This window comes from Dama dama, chromosome 6 (assembly GCF_033118175.1).
Source record: "Dama dama isolate Ldn47 chromosome 6, ASM3311817v1, whole genome shotgun sequence".
Lineage (NCBI taxonomy): Eukaryota > Metazoa > Chordata > Mammalia > Artiodactyla > Cervidae > Dama > Dama dama.
Window position 1 is genome coordinate 19,331,250 of NC_083686.1, and position 17,692 is coordinate 19,348,941.

The window sequence follows — 17,692 nt, forward strand, 5'->3', positions numbered from 1 at the left end:
TTCACTAGAACTCTCGTGACATTAATGGAATCTGCTTATAACAACCAACTCTCGTTCATAGCCAACATCTTAACATAATATTTCAGCTGTCAATATCGCAGTCTGGAAGGTAATTTATTCCACTCTTTGAGTTAACATTTGGATGGACATTTTAGGGATGAAACTGGCAATGATTTAGTGCTGCTGACAAATGGCGCTGAGCCTGATGCCACAAATTCAAGTTTGTTTCTTAAGCACAAGTGGGCCTGGCTTTAAGTGAAAATGAAAATGTTCAAATAACTTTAACTTAGCGTAAGGGTTCTCAATCCTTCCATAAAGACAAAGAAAAGTCAGGACAATTTACAAATAGGGAACCCTTCAAAGAAAGGCAATAACTTAGTCTTGGGCATGTCAGAATCACCTTTGGCTCTTTTTAAAAAACATAGCCTTGCTGAGTTTGCTCTTCTCTGCTCAACATTCCCCACCCCAGGTTCAGACTTGGTGGGATCTGAGGTAGATCGAGGTGTTTCTGTTTTTTGAAGCTCCCACTGGTGATTCAAATGTGCAGACAGTGTTGAAAGGGACCACTAACTGTTTGGATGAATTCAGAAGTTTTCAAAGAAGGGACCGGAATCAAGGGTAACTAGAGGGTTCCTTCAGTTATTCCAGAGAGAAATGATTGGCATTAGGAGAGATGGAGTTGGGAGAAGGTCCTCCCTTCAGAGCTGGGGTTCATTCAGGAACTGGTCTCAGGCAATTCTGAACTCTGGAGAGAGACCACTGAGGAGATGATGAAAGCTACTATCACTCTCCTCAGAAAAATGGGCACTCACTCCTACAAAATGCAGCAGAGGATTTCAAGTTTTTGGTTTGGCTGTTTTACCCAGATGTTTTAACCTTAAGGGAAGGGAAACAGAAGAGGCCAGATTCCTGGCCTCAAGAAGCTCACAGTCTAGTAGCCAGGAGAAAACAGCAAAAACAAATCAATACACAGATAACAGTGTATTGTGGGGGAACAGTATATCGTGGGGGAAGCAACAGTTCTGGAAGGTTGAATTGGAGGATTTGAACCACTTGCTTTGAGAGGCAGCAAAGAGGCAGGTGTGGCAGGGAGCCCCCCCCCCCTCCCGGAGACCGTCCCCCCGCCCCCCGCCCCCGCCCAGCAAAAGAACAGAGGTCAGCCCAAGGCAAGTTAATAAAGGGGGTTCTCTTGTGGGAGCACCGTAAGGATGCCTTTAGAAGAGAAGTTAACCCGTGAGCGCGTGATAAAAATAATTGATCCACGCCGCTGCCAGAGGTCACCGACATGGTGCCCCTGATAGGCTGCGATCCCGGGTGGGGAAAGCTACTCAAATGCCGATGAAGACAGTTTTAAGAGAGACGAGACTCTGGGAGGAAGACAGCAAGCTGTCGCTGGGAGGGCGCCCTTGGAGTGCCGCTCTTCGCCAGGGTCAGAAGTTGGCCCTGTGTTTGTTCTTCCCGATGAAAGAAAACCGCGGGAGAGCGCCGAGCGGCGGCGAACTGCATTCAGCCGATGGGCACGAAAATGAATTTTAGCTGCTCTGTGCAAAAGCCCTAGGTGTGGGGACCGAAGGGAGCCGACCAGAAGGTTACAACAGGTCAGGAATAAATAACCGCCAGGCGGAGGATCCCAGATTCCGTCCTTCCTTTTGTTGGGTGAGCGGCGAGCGCCAGGCGATCGCGTCCACAAAGGCGAAAGAAGCGGTCCCACCGGCGCCGCTCGGCTCCAGCCCAGGGTAACCACGCGGGGCCCCGAGGGGTGGTGGGAGCCGGAGACCCGGGGTGGGGAGAGAGGGGGGTGAGGTGGGGGGAGTCTCCCCGGGTGGCCTGGCAGCCGGGACCCCAGAATAAGTCGGGGGCGGGCCGCGGCGCGGCGCGGCGGGCGGGCGGGCAGATCCCACCCCTTCCTGAAGGAAGCGCCCTCCTCGCCGCGACTGCTGCTGCCGCCGCCGCAGGTCACGGCCCCGCCAGGCGACCGCGGCCCCGCCGCACCGGGAGCAGGTAGGCGCGGCGCCCCCTCCTCCACGCGGGGCCGCTGGGCAGCCCGGGGTCATCGGGCTCGGCTCCGCGTCCAGCCCCGAGGCGGAGACCCCGGGGGCGGCGGGCGCCGCAGAGGGGCTCGGGCGGCGGGGTCCTCCCGGCCGCGGGGCCCTGCTCGGCTGAGCCCCCTCCCCGGAGCGCCTTGGGCGCTAGGCCGCCCCCCGACCCCCCGCGGGCGCACGCCCCGAGCGAGGCGCGGTGGCCGCCGGCGCTCCCGGTCCCCGCCGCCGCCGCCGCCGCAGTGCCGTCCGCCGGGCCCCGGCGCCGCCCGCCGGCTGCGGCTCGGGTCCGGTTCCTTTGACAGGTGTCCCCGCCCGCCGCCCCATCGGGGGCCCGGGCCTTCGGTGGTGGTCGGGGGCAGGCGGGGGGGAAGCGACCCCAAGTTCGGCCTCCCGGGTCTCCGCGCCGCGCGCCGTTCTCCACTTTCCCGTTCGCCGCGGCGGGCTGGCGCGGGGAGCCGGGCAGGGGCTCTAAGTTGCCTTGCCCTGTGCGCAGCCTTCCACTCGAAAACCAACAGCCTCGCCGTCCTTCCCCGGTGCTGCATGAGGAAGAAATGGGATTTTCGGTTTCTCCGGCGAAACGCCGGTGAGTGGGTGACGACCGAGGCTGTCTGATCCTTCGCTGCAATAAAAGAGTGATTAGCTGTGGATTATGGAGAGAGCCGTTGTGGAACGATTCTCTCCTCCTTAAACGAATCCAACGGAGAACCAGAGGGTTATTTTCCCATTCTGAATCCATATTCCCTTTTTCTACTCATCCCTCTCCTCCGTCCACCCCTACCTCCACAGCACTTTATTATATCCCCGACACTTCCCTGAATTTTTTTAAGTCAGGTTTTTTTCCCAGCCAGACTGTCTTTCCCTGTCGAGCCAGGATTGTGAATACAAATGTGAGAACACAGCCCAGTTGGGATGGAAACCCTTCTCCTGGAGTGAGACGGTTCCCACTTCCTGTGGGAGACCAGGAGAAGTCCTGTTAGGCAGCCAAATATACTAATAATATATTTTTTTAAGTTCTTGGATCAATTACAATAACACAGCCTAAACGGTAATATTAATTTTGGCTTCTCTGTTTCTGTGCTTGAATCAAAGGCAGGTTTTTTAACTCCATCCTGGGCTGCAGTTCATCAAAAGGATAGGCAAATGTGAATGTATAAACTCCATGGCAACAGTTAAACGTTGACCTACTTAAAGTTTTTAAGGAAAAATTGTTAGTTTTTTTTAATCATAAAAAATATGATATTTGCAGATCAAAGTATTTTACAATTTCAGCTCTCGTGCATTAAATCCCAAACTTTTTCTTCCATATGTCCCAGAAACACCATGTTTCTAAGATTAACTATAGCCACTGTCTCATAATAGCTAGAAATATGAGTTTAATCTTCAAGGCACAAGCATAAGAATTTTAATGGTGGTTTTTATTTATACAGTATTTAATAAATATTTTGCAAACTCCCCAAGTTGGAAGTTCATAAACTGGACATGGTAAATAAAAGGATGAAGAAGTTTTGCTAACAATAATGACAGTTGGTAGATGTTATGACATTGAACAAACATATTAAAGTATTTGGGAAACGCATGTTTATTATAACCTGCCATTTAGCTGAAGGCAATTTGTTTGGATTATTTAAATTGACCTTAAAGTGTCTTTATAGCAGTTGCTTAACTCCTATATTTCTCATCAAATGCCTTTCACCAGTTTCTTTTTGGGGGAGATAGGTTACTCTGTGGAGTAATTTTTTTTTTTTTTTGGCATGAACATAGTAATGCCTTATGTTTAGGCTTTGTTTTAGAACTACCGTGGTCATGCTTATGATGACCTTGCAGGGTTTTCTTGTACTCACTTTATCTGCTTGTGATCATCAAGAGTGATGGCACTTGCCTTGACACTCCTGTGGGTCTTTCTTCTTTGTTTTGCCTGTGATCTAGGCATACCTGTGCAGTACGGTGGCCAGATTAGCAGGGCAGCCTGGAGACATGAAGGACGAAAAGCTAGCTGGCCCCTGCAATCCTAGCCATTTGGTTTCAGCGTAATCTGGCCGCTTGGGATCAGTTCAGTAACTGACTAAGCAAGACAGACAAGATAATGCATGACCTCTGTTTTCCCCTTCAGGAGAAGAATCTACAACATTCAGAATCCAGGCTAGAGTGCTGATTAGGTGCTGTGAAGCTCAAATGATATATGAGCTAAAGTTCTCAACATGTGATGCAAAAACCAAATGTTACAGAATCTGAGTCTAAATTCATGAAAAGGCTAGAAACAGACCCGTGTGTGTAATAAATATTTTCTTTATCCTAAGGGCATCCCTACTTGTTTTAACTATAAACTTTTATTCTCAGAGCTAATGGTGCCATGTATCTTTATGGTTTTATTTTTTTCCTTCATAATTTGCTCTTAGCACTAGCTCATAAATTAGTAGAACTTTAACAAGTTATAATTATCACCAAATATCATTTCCTGGCATGTATGAATTTTGAAAGATAACTTGTGGAAATGGAAAATCTTAATGCAAAGAGGTATTTGGCCAATGGAATGATACTTTGAAATAATAATGACATCTTTGGCAGTAACCTTCACATTCAACCCCACAGTATTTTAAGTCACGCCAGCTCCCTTAGGTAGCATTTGGAACTCTTTATGAAGGGAGAAATGGATAATTTTCTTTTTAACATCTGTGAATGGCCTTTGTCTAGATCAGTGCTGTCCAATAAAACTTCCCACAATTATGGAAATGTTCTACAGTCTGCCCAGCCTGGTAGCCAAGAGCCCCATGTCACTGTTGAATCCTTGAAATGTCTCTAGTATAACTGAAGAACTGAATGTTAAAGTTTATTTCATTTAAATTAACTTAAATAGCCACACGGGGCTTGTGGCTACCATACTGGACCCTGCAGCTTTAAATTCTACCCTACCCCCATTTCCTGCAGAGATAGTACTTAGTGGCAATTACCCTTAATTAGAAGAAAGTAGAGATCAGCCTTAATAGAACCAGGAATTAAGATTTGACTCTAATCCTGTTGTTATGAAAAAATATTCACAGTTACCCTGAAGAAGGTGTGTCATGCTGAAGTTCAACTCTATTCTAAAAGTGGTTTTTCTTTTTTAATTTCCATATGTCTGCTGGCGACAAAAATAAGCATCACTCAGGTTTGTTTAGATGCTTGTCCCCATGTGTCTGTGTTCTTAAACTTGTTTTATTATTTGCTTGTTTACCCATTATGGAATCATTCATTCTTAGAGTCAATTTCTATATTTTTCAGTATTTCAAGGGGAGGGTTAAATAGTTTTATTGATTGATTTTTTTTGGCTGCGCTGTGTCTTCAGTGCCTTGCGCTGACTTTTCTCTAGTTGTGGCGAGTAGGGGGCTCCTCTTGTGGTGTGTGGGCTTCTCTTGCTGGGGAACACGAGCTCTAGGCACGTGGCCTTCAGTAGCTTCCATACTGAGGCTTGGTAGTTGTGGCACGGGCCTAATTGCTTTGAAGCACATGGAATCTTCAAACCCCGACCCCCTGCATTGTCAGATGAACTACCATCCACTGCACTGTCAGGGAAGGCCAAGTTGGGGGGGATTTAGAGAGGCAGAAAGTCGGTGCCTCACCCAGCCTAGGTACCTGGAATACCTCTCCCCAGGCCAGAGCTCGGGGGTTCTGGGTGCTCCCCTTCTCTGGAAGGGACTCTCCTTCAATCAGTTATCTAAAAATGTGACACAAATGTTCGTGCATAGAGGTGGCGAATCCACCTGCCATGCAGGAGACGTGGATTTGATCCCTGGATCGGGAAGATCTCCTGGAGGAGAGCATGGCAACCCACTCCAGTATTCTTGCCTGGAAAATCCCATGGACAGAGGAGCCTGGCAGACTACAGTCCAGGGGGTCACAGAGTCAGAGGAGACTGTGTGACTAAGAATGCACAAAATATAAAGTAAATTAACCCCCAATTTGTCCCTGCCTTAAGGTCTTAACACTATAGGATAAGATTTCCCAAATTAGTGTCCATTCCACAAGAGGATAGAGATGCTCGAGTGAATTTAGGAACTGTTCCATATAATCTGCCCCTTTTTTTGAGATTTTCAATGCACTACCTCATGTTAAGTTTCTAAGATGAGATGCATATACTTATCTTACTTTTTTTACTGTTGAGGTTTTTCAAAAAATTTTTCATACAGCACTTACCATAGTATTTTTCAAACCACATAGTCTGAGTCAGAAAATCAATTTGACAGGTTTGTATCAGCATTTAAAAAAAAATATATATATATATATATATATATTTGGCTACGTCAGGCCTTGGGCTTCCCTGGAGACTCAGCTGGTAAAGAATCCATCTGCAATTCAGGAGACCTGGGTTCGATCCCTGGGTTCAGAAGATCCCCTGGAGAAGGGAATGGCTATCCATGCCAGTATTCTGGCCTGGAGAATTCCATGGACTGTATAGTCTATGGGGTTGCAAAGAGTGGGACATGACTGAGTGAATTTCAATTCACTTCACTTCCCGTCACGTCTTAGTTTCGGGATACAGGATCGTCCCTTGTGGCTCAAAGGCTCTAGAGGACACAGGCTCGGTAGTTGCTGTACTCAGGCTTAGCTGGTTCATGGTATGTGGGATCTTAGTTCCCTGACCAGGAGTTGAACTCACATCCCCTGTGTTGGAAGGCAGATTCTTAACCACTCAACCACCAAGAAATGAGATGGAATATATATCTTAGAATAGGAATTATCACTGTGCATCCCTCTTAGTGGGAGTTACTAGGGTTTGATGAAGTGTTTGGTTCCCTCATGTATGTTAAGTGCAAGGCCGTGAGACAATGGAGAGTGGTGGTCAAAAGCACTACAGAATCGAGACCCCTGGGCTCCAATTCTGACTGTCTGTGCAACAAGCACTGTGTAAACCTACTCATTGTTCATTTGTTTATTTATTTTTGGCTGCACTGGGTCTTTGTTACTGCCGGTGGGCTTTCTCCGGTTGTGGCTAGCAGGACCTACTTTTGGTTATGGTGCATGGTCTTCGCATTGCAGTAGCTTCTCCTGTTGCGGACTACAGGCTCTTAAGCGTGGTCTCAGTAGTTGTGATGCCCAGGCTTAGTTGCTGCTTGTCATGTGGAAGCTTCCACCATCAGGGATCAAACCCCTGTTCCCTGCATTGCAAGCTGGACTCTTAACCACTGGACCACCAGGGAAGCCCTATGCATTTGATTATTAGGTAAATGTATGTATGTATCCTGGATCGTGATGTGAAATACTGCCTCTGAAACTAGGCTTGAGACTCACTTTGGGAAACACCCATCTGAGACAGGACTCCATGCAGAACGCTGAACCTGGATGTCTGGTGACAGAGTCCATAAAGTTCAACTCTTTTGGCTCGCATGTTGTGATGCAGTAGGGATACACAGATGGGTGTCTGCAGACCTGTGAGGCTCCAACATTGTACAGCATTGCACAAGTGCGGAAACGAGCTGACGACAGTTGTTTTCTGCGTAAGACGAGGCCTGATGAGTGAGAGGGGAGTTGTTGTACATTTTAGCTGAAGGAGACCTCGCAGCTGCCAGCCTGTGGCCTCTAAAGTTTAATGCTCTTTAATGGACAGGCAGTCTGGGGCCCAAAGAAACCCAGATGTCCCAGAAGCTAGGAACTCAGTCTTCTTTCCCTCCTGATCACTTCCTCACTTCTACACACTGCTTTGTAGCAAATAGTCACAACAGGTCTAAATATGTCCGTCCCATACACCCCCCACTTTTTACTTGATTCTAAATTATTTCTTTTTCAAAATCACTTTCTGCCTGGAAGTGCTTCATGACCTATTTTTCAACATAATAAAAGGAGAACAATGTTGCTTTAAGAATTTCATATAAAAGGAGATGTCCTAAAACTGAGGCTAGGAATCTCCTTGTACCCTTCCTCAGCTCCAGAACAATCTGAAAAGTAAAACTAATTTCGCTTTAGAGGTAGAGTTCAGTTTTTCTTAAAGGTCAAACTAAATATGAGCAATCACTTTTCATAGACTTTGTCAGGTTGAATAGAAAAGGCAACAGCTTGTCATTATGGTTACTTTTCTTCTTTAAAAACTACAGAGGCTGTGTCTGACATCCTAAAAACCCATAAGATATGCAGATTTTGTTCAGGGCTTCAGAACTATCCATCTCTGAGGATAGTGATACAGGCTTTATCTTTGGAATGCAAAGAAATGAGATGATGTGTCTTTGACAAGACATTGAAAGTCATGTAATATTTTTAGGCTAACATAGACAAAGCTGAAGAAGTAATTGTGATTAACTATGGCAGTAGCGGAAATTAGCCTGTAGTTTAAATGGTGTTATTTAACTCTGAAGTAATTATAATGAATTATAATGGCTTTCAACTAAATGTAAACATAAATGTCTCCAAAAGTAGCATAGACTTAGTATTCATCAAGCATTTCATGTATTAACAAAGTAGATGTCTTCCTGGTTTTTTTACACTTATGATGACTTAGCTGCCAAAGAAATATTTTAAATGGTAATAACTGGAAGTTTTGAAACGTAAATTAAAACTGTACATAGCTAAAATGACTATTGTATTTTTTAAACTGGGCTGGTTAATAAAATAGTCTTCAAATGATTTTTCATTCTATTGACTCATGAGTGAAAGGTGTTAATTAAGAGGTTTTGATACCATGGTAAAGCAAACCAAATAGAAATATGATTTTTTTTTTTTTTTTTTAGTGAACTTGGAGTGTTTGTGAATTATACTTAGAATTATCAAATGTAATTGTTCTGGAATTTCAATGGAAATCTATCTCCTAAAATAAGTTCTACTTTTCACCAAAATTTAAAGTATATTTACATAGAAACAATAGTATCTAAATTATGCCAACTGTTGTAACAGGAATATTAACTTATGGATGACAGTTTTTCTTCTTTGTGGTATTATGTTCCCACATAGCCTAGACTTCAAAATTATGTCATTTTGAAAAATTTGCCGGTCTTGTCAATGACAGCACAGTGTTTACAAGAATCATATTTATCTCCCTATAATTTTTGCAGCTAATAGAATTGTTCTTGAGAAAGCTGATTATCTTTTCTGTGACATTTTGATTGGTGTTTTTCCACTTTAATTTGAGCTTATATATGGCATAAAAATTGATTCTATGAAAAGGAGTGGGTTACCACTTGTATACTAAAATTTTGATTGTATGAATAAGAAAAATATCAAATAAACAACCTAATCTATAGTCTAAAAGAATTAGAAAAAAAAGAACAAACAAAATTTTGATTGTATATGTATGCATGTAAAAATAAAGACAACAATTTTCCAGTAAACTGATTGGGGAAAGAATACCACTGTGATCAAATAATGGCACTCTATGTGTGTGTGGTTTTTTTTTTTAAGATCAGGCCACGTGAATATTCACTCACTGAGCCATAAATTTTGGCAATTCAGAAATGGTATTCTTTGTTAGTTATTGGGCATTATTTGTGAAATCCTTAGAATGGTCCCTGGCCTAGAGTACCATTTTTTTTTTTCACTATTACTTCCCCCTTATTCATAATGTAGGTTTTTTACCTAATGTCATCACATGAAAAATTAAAGAGGATTGTTCTGGATGATAACTGCTCCCCTCTTGAGCATCTAATAGCTAGAAAAACCCTTTGAAAGTCACATAAGTTATTTCTTAGAGTCTTGGCATGACCACAGTCATCACAGAGAGATGATGTGTAGATTTTGCATGTGCGCGTGCTCAGCTGCTCAGCGATTCTGACTCTCTGTGACCCCATGGACTGTAGCCCGCCAGGCTTCTCTGTCCTTGGGATTCTCCAGGCAAGAATACTGGAGTGGATTGCCAAGCCCTTCTCTAGAGGATCTTCCCGACACAGGGATGGAACCTGCATCTCTTATGTCTCCTGCATTGGCAGGCGGGTTCTTTACCACTGAGCCACCAGGGAAGCCCTTGTATAGACTCTATCCTACTTTTAATCTATGAATATTTTGCATTAGTTCTTGACATACTGTTTATCCAGGCTGACTTAAAAGGACTCCAACATAGAAGCCAGGCTCGCTTCCATAACATATGACTCTTGATTTGCTTGCTTGTTGCTTATTTACCTTCTTTTTCCAATTAAACCATTGTGTGTAGAAATTACTATGCAACTTTTTTTTATATCCCACTGGGCTGTCTGTCAAAACAAAAATTTTGTTTGTATCCCACTGAAAACAGGAGTTAGCAAATTGCACTATTTTGAAAATAGCCACACCCATTGGTTATGAATTACCTGTGACTATTTCTGCACTCCCTCTCCAGAGTTGAGTAGCAATTGAAACAGAATCCATCTGGCCCATAAAGCTGAAAATCTCTACTCTTTGGCCCTTTATAGAAAAGACTTGTTCATTTGATACTCTTCCTATGGGATTCTGGAAGAAAATATGAAAAAAAAATAGCTTATTACAAATTATATATAACGAATTACTTTCTGTAGGGGCAAATTTCACAGCTGCATGACTAAATGAATGACATCTCTCTTCTCTCTTCCTGTTTCACTGTCAATGGCTGCAAAAGGTGTTATCAGCATACACTTAGATGTCAAGTTGACCTATGTAACCTTAAATAAGCTACTTAATCCTTTTAAAATCATTCTTTCCTCATGTACAAAGTGGGGATAAGTATGGTACCTGCTGTTGGGAGACAGCTCTTGCATCCCATGCATTTTGACAGGACTTACAAAGAGAGGCACTGACTGCCCTTTCAGTCTAGATTGCCTTTACAAGGATGTTTGTGTAGTAAACTGTCTTGGATGATTGAGATACTGTTGTCCTCAGAAGTACAGAGCAGGCTTGCTAAGATTCAATATAATGGATTTGAGTTCTTGCAGCTCAGAGTTCCTCTCCAGTAAAGCTACTCACTGCATATGCAGGTGTTATGGCCCTCTTTGGATGCCCTGGGAATTGGAGCTGGGGAACTAGTGCAAGGAAATGCTGGTGCTTTGGCTACCGCTGTTGCTGTGGATGCTAAAGTCCTTTGTCTCCACCCTGGGAGTTTTGTGTCTTCTGTTAACCTCTGCAAGTAAAACCTCAGTTCTTTCACGGTTCTTGGACAACTGTTCTATGGAGTTATTATGCGAATTGAACAAGGCAATGAATATAGAACATTTAACACAGTGCCTGGCATATACTAAGTGCCCAGTAAATGTTAGCTATTACTATCCAGCTGGCTATTAACTCTGCAGTGTGAAATTCAGTCCCAGTTTTGTGTGGACCACTTATGTCTTAAGGTAGTAGTTTTCCAAACTACTGGCCAGCAGAGCTATGAGAACAGTTAAGTAGGTTTATTTTTTTTAATAAATCAGAAAATAGAAAATAATAGAATAATAAAGTATCCAAGTGCAAAATATATAGTAAGGATAAATATTGATTTGTAAAACTTTTAATTTGTTATATATGTATATATCTGTATACAAGATTATGATGTAAAATATGTATTTTTTACTGTCAGTTTACAGTCAAAAAAGTTGGAAAGCCATTGCTGCCCTAATACATAGGTGGAACTGTCCAGAAAAACTTTTGTTCAAAAGAGCATAGAACTCCTTTCTTTGTTCTTATTCTCGGAAAGGGGTGGACTTCCCTGGTGGTCCAGTGATTAATCCTCCACACTTCCACTGCAGGAGCCATGGGCTTAATCCCTAGTCGGGGAACTAAGTTCCCACAGGCCATGTAGTGTGGCCAAAAAAAAGAAAAAAGAAAAGAAAATAGGTAAAGGGCCACTGTCACTCATCTTAGAAGGAATGACCAGAGATTCAGTGTGTTCACCCTCTGCATATTGTATGGCTCATTTTGCCCATGATTAGCAGAAGATGAATATAACCACATAGATTATTTTCTGAAGAAAGGAATATTTTTGTATCAGCATTTACCAGCAGAACTTTCTACGATAATGGAAATGTTCTGTTTCTGAACTATCCAATACAGCAGCCACTAGCTATTGAGCACTTGAATGTGCAGTTGAGGAGCTGGACTTTTAATTAGAGCAATTTCAAATTTGTATTAATTTAAATTTAAGCAGTCACATGTGGTTATTGGACAGCCTAGTTTTAGTCTGAACACCCAACGGTGGCCTTCTCCAACACAGCTAACTGTATAAACGTGGCTTTAACGTGTTAGGTCCTAAGGTGCAGCACCCTACCCTGGGGTTATTCAAAAGACCATTGACCCTTGCCCATGGCTGGTCTGGGCAGACATTGGGGTGAAGAAGCACTTGATGAACTGCTACCTTGGACAGCGCCACAAGCCAGGGGAAAATGGCAAACGGCCAGAGGGTAATGGTTCTCAACTCTGGCTGTGCAGTAGAATCATCTGAAAATCTGTAAAAACGCAGACTGCACCCCGGATCAGTTAAAGCAGAGATTTTTACAAGGCTCACCGGGTGTTCTATCACACTCTTTCACTTGGGAAGCATCACAGATGAGCAAGGCAACGCATAGTATCACAGGGATGCCCAGAATCAGATAGAGAGGGGAACAGACGCATGAAAGACAGTGGAACTCAATCTTACCTTAAACAGAAAGGCTCCAGCTTACGTTTAGTGTTGGGAGTTGAGCTGTGTTCCCACCTGGATGCCCTGGCAACAAGGGCCCTCTTGTTCAGTGGTGTCAAAGTATGAATTTGTGTGTGGCCGAGTTGAACTTCAAAGGAGGAAAAGTACAGGCTTTTATTGACCAAGTCACATGTCCCATGCTTTCCATTTGTATATTTGGCCCTTGTGTATGGAGTTCCTACTGAGTGTATGAGATTTGCTATCCTTGCTCAGTCTAGTGGGGGAGACCAACAGGTAAACAGTTATCAGACAGGAAGGCAAGCACAGTAATAGAAGAATTATAGGGTGCCTTGAGAGCACCCAAGAGGAGACATCAGGGAGGGCTCCCCGGAGGAGGTGACACCAAGCTGAGTCTTGGAGGATCAGAAGTAGTCACGAGAAGAGGAGGAGATGGAAAAAAAAAGAGCAGATAGAGTTTGGGAGCAGAGCTTAGCCAACATTTTTTGTCCCTTTAGGACTGAAGACCATAAGATTGCTTCCTCCTGGCAGAGACCCTACCTGCTATTTTAGCAAACCTCACAGGACATCCTTATCCTAACTGGCCTTTATCATTTATTTGTTTACTCATTCATGCATTCACTCAACAAGTGTGACTTATGGAGGCATTACTGTGTGCAGATATGACTTAAGTGCTGGTGATAATGCAGTGAACAAAGCAGACAGCATGCCTGCCGTCAGGGAGCTTTATATGCTAACAGAGCAAGCTAACCAGAAATAAACAAGGAAATGATATAGTATATGGCTGTTGTGCTAGAGAGAAAAAATAAAACATGGTGAGGAACTTGGAGATTCTGGAGACTGTGCTCTGAGAACCAGAAGTCACATCACATTTCTCTAAGAACTTAGTAGCAGCTTGCTCTCTCTCTCTCTATATATATATAATATAGAACCTATTGCTCAGTCATATCTGACTCTTTGTGACCCCATGGACTGTGTAGCCTACCAGGCTCCTCCGTCCATGGGATTTTCCAGACAAGCGTACTGGAGTGGGTTGCCATTTCCTTCTCCAATATATATATATGTGTATATATGTATATATTTGGCTGCACTGGGCCTTAGCTGTGACATTAGAGATCTTTAGTTTCGGCATGTGGGATCTAGTTCTCAGACCAGGGCTTGAACCCAGGCCCCCTGTTCCACAGCATCTTAGCCACTGAACCATCAGGGAAGTCCCTTAGTAACAGTTCTTACCACTTCTCCGAGACTGGATTTGGGTTCCACAGTCATTTTCCCTCCTTTGCTCAAGCCTGGCCTTCCACCTGTGTCCATAACCCCATGTCCTTCTGCAGGACCATAACTTGTGCCAACACAACCTCTCAAACCCACCTGCCCTCCCCCCCAACCCATGGGTCATGTCTTGTATTTTCACTGTCTCTTGGCATCTTCACTTCTGGTCCTCTGTTGATTTCCCTCCCTCCCTCTTTTCCTCTTTGCCCCAGGGTGAGTATAGTTCTCAACCTTTTGGCTAATTGCTCTGTCACCCTCTTCCATGGGTCACTGCATGAAAAGGCTTGTTATTCCTCAACTTTGAGGCTAAATGTGGTCAACCACCTTTCACTGTTGCTCACCGCTACTCTCCATCTAGCTTCCAGTCACTTTTGTTTGTTGCCTGAAAAACTGAATACCTGGTCTTCCCATACCTCCCTTTCCTGACTCTGGTCAACCCTTGGGGACAGCACCATCCCAGGTGATCTAAGTGTGAATCTGGCCTCAGAATCACTAGACCTGCTCAGTGAGTCCTCTGAGAACCTCAGCTACTCACTCCCAACCCTCACCCAGATCCTTGTCCGGCTGGTAGATTTTCACCTTCAGGAATTTTAACCTCAGTGTCTTATTTCTGAACATAGCTATGTATCCTTCCGACTCTTCCATGCCCTACTTTTCTACCTCTTTATCTTCATTAAGATGTCATCTCTTGACTTCTTCAGTTACCCAGACTTTTCTCTACACGTGCAAATATATTGGTGGTGGTGGTTTAGTCGCTAAGTCATATCTGGCTCTTGCGACCCCATGGACAATATCCTGCCAGGCTCTCTGTCCATGGGATTCTCTAGGCCAGAATACTGGAGTGGGTTGCCATTTCCTTCTCCAGGGGATCTTCCCAACCCAGGAATCAAACCCAAATATATATATTCGTACTCATCTTCATTTCCTTTCCTCAAGGGATGTGGTCCATTTTGACTCATGTTTAAGGTTGGCCCAATACTTGGACCCTGCATGCCATCTCTTCATGCTGTCTTTGTGGGGTTTTTTTTTTAGTTGTTGTTGTTTCACTTTTGTTTTGTTGTTTTAATAAACATGGTCTTTTTAAAAAAATTTATTTGGCTGTGCCAGGTCTTAGTTGTGGCACACGGGCTCTTAGTTGAGGCTTATAGGATCTAATTCCCTGGCCAGGGACAAACCTATGCTCCCTTGCATTGGGAGTGGGGAGCCTTAACCACTGGACCACCAGGGAAGTCCCCTCATGCTTTCTTTGGAACTTTTGCTCTATTAATATTCCTCTCTCTTCTGTGGTCTTGCATCTTTGTTAACCCTTTACTGACTCCTTCCCATCGGCCGTCACAGCTCCTTCCTATCAACCAAGACTTTGCAGGTTTCATCTATCTTAAAAAGTAATTCTCCTAGGTTAAATAAATTAAGGTAGATCTCTACACTGGAATTGAAAGCAGGAGGAGAAGGGAACGACAGAGGACGAGATGGTTGGATGGCATCACCAACTCAATGGACATGAGTTTGAGCAAGTTCCAGGAGATGGTGAAGGACAGGGAAGCCTGGCATGCTGCAGTCCATGGGGTTACAAAGAGTCAGACATGACTGCGTGACTGATCAACAACTACGTTAGAATACTATAGAGTTATCTGAAATATTGATGGTGGCATGTGTGTGTGTGTGTGTGTGTGTGTGTGTGTATCTCATGTGGAAAGGCAATCCCCAAAATAATGAGTGAAAAAAGTATTAAAATAGCTTTATCAAGTGAATTTCTTTTTCACATTTTATTTATTTTTCTTTTCTGTGGTTAAAAAAAAACACATAACATAAACTTTACCATCTTAACTATTTTTAAGTATACAGTTCAGGGGTGTTAAGTATATTCACATAGGTACAGCCAATCTCCAAAATCTTACCATCTTACAAAACTGAAACTCCACCCCTTAAACAACTGCTCACTTTCCCCCCCTCCTCCCCCAGACAGCCGTCACCTCCATCTACCTGCGCCTCTATGAATTTGACTACTCCAGGTGCTCATATAAATGGAGTTGTATAGCATTTGTCTTTTTCTGATTGGCCTATTTCACTTAGCACAATATTGTGGTGGTTTATCCATGTTGTAACATGTCAGAATTTTCCTTTTTTTCTTTTTTAAGATTTTTTTGACATGGACCATTTTTTTCAAGTCTTTATTGAATTTGTTACAGTATTGCTTCTGTTTTATGTTTTGTTCTTTTGTCCACAGAAGCCTGTGGAATCTTAGCTCCCTAACCTGGGATCAAACCTGCACCCCCTGCATTGGAAGGTGAAGTCTCAACCACTGGACCACTAGGAAAGCCCCAGAACTTTCTTTCTTTTTAAGGCTAAATAATATTTCATTGTATGTATATGTGTGTGTGTTAGTCGTGTCCAACTCTTTGCAACCTCATGGACTGTAACCCACCAGGCTCTTCTTCCATGGGATTTCCCAGGCAAGAATACTGGAGTGGGTAGCCACTCCCTTCTCCAGGGGATCTTGCTGACCCAGGGATCAAACCCAGGTCTCCTCAATTGCAGGCAGATCCTTTACTGTCTGAGCCACCAGGGAAATCCACCACACTTTAAATGATTTCATTTTTAAAGAAAAATGTATTTGTTAGTGTAGGTAAATGTGGGCTTCCCTGGTAGCTCAGCTGGTAAAGAATCCACCTGCAGTGCAGGAGACCCCGGTTTGATTCCTGGGTCGGGAAGTTCCCCTGGAGAAGGGATAGGCTACCCACCCCAGTATTCTTGGGCTTCCCTGGTGGCTCAGACATAAAGATTCCATCTGCAATGCAGGAGACCTGGGTTCCATCCCTGGGTTGGGAAGATCCTCTGGAGGAGGGCACGGTAACCCACTCCAGTATTCTTGCCTGGAGAATCCCATGAACAGAGGAGCCTGGCGGGCTACAGTCTGCGGGGTCACAAAGAGTCGGATATGACTGAGTGACTCAGCACAGCACAGCATAGGTAAAACAATATATAAACATATTAATACATACATATATGTATAAAAGATTGTACATCAAAATGTTAACAGGCCATCCTTACAGTGGCCCAGTGTAAATGATTCCCCCAAAGTATCTGAAATGTTTAGCCAAAATGACTGATGGCAGGATATTTAATGTTTGAAATGACTGGTTTTTCAGTTCTAGCCTATGGGATTTGGAACCCTTTTCATCTTCTTTTTCCTGCTGTGTACCTTTTGAAGTGCTTGCAATGAGCACGCGTCCCTGTTGTAAATGCTGAAGGAACATTCAGTGGAGCCCCATCAGCTACACTGTAGTCATCCCCGCCGTGCCAGGCACCTGCCCTCCTCCCAGCTTCTCATTCACCACTCATGGCCTGACCCATTCTGCTCTGAGCACCAGGAGCTCGGCTTCCTGCACCCACGGTGGTGGGATGCCCCGCACAGGCCACCGCAGCTGCATGGGAACCCCCTGCATCCCTGGAGACATAGCTCAGGGTCATTTCCTCCTCGCCTGCCCTCCCGTTGCCCTCAGTGCGGGGTCAGCTTCCTCCCTTCAGAGCTCCCTAATCCCGCACCCATCTGTCACTGCACGTGTTTCCTGATTGTCTGTGGGCCGCCTGGGGGTGGGGACTGCCTACATCTTTGTATCTGCAGCCCTTAGCACGGAGCCTGGGCAACGACACTGGGCAGCTTGGGGAGCCACTGGTTGTTCAGAGGGGCTGGCTCCTTGGATGCTCAGAAATGAGGCTGGAAGAGTAGGTGGAAGACTCCCCCAAGGCCCTTCATGCTACTCTATCCTTCATGAACAGTGCAGAAGACACAGGAGTTGTGGGTTCAATCCCTGAGTCGGGAAGATCCCCTGGAGAAGAAAGTGGCAACCCACTCCAGTATTCT

The 17,692-nt window shown here is 44.3% G+C and overlaps 1 protein-coding gene across 2 annotated transcripts in view; it reads left to right on the forward strand.

Moving 5' to 3' along the window:
• Positions 1-1,234: 1,234 nt before the first annotated feature.
• Positions 1,235-17,692, forward strand: part of TMEM150C (transmembrane protein 150C) — a 107,578-nt gene continuing 91,120 nt past the window's right edge. Inside the window, exon 1 of one of the 2 annotated variants that reach the window (XM_061145697.1) lies at positions 1,235-1,736. The gene's annotated coding sequence lies outside the window, so the exon portion shown is untranslated. Of the gene's footprint in view, positions 1,737-1,916; positions 2,002-17,692 lie in introns of those variants that run through there. The other variant, XM_061145696.1, reaches the window with a different exon arrangement.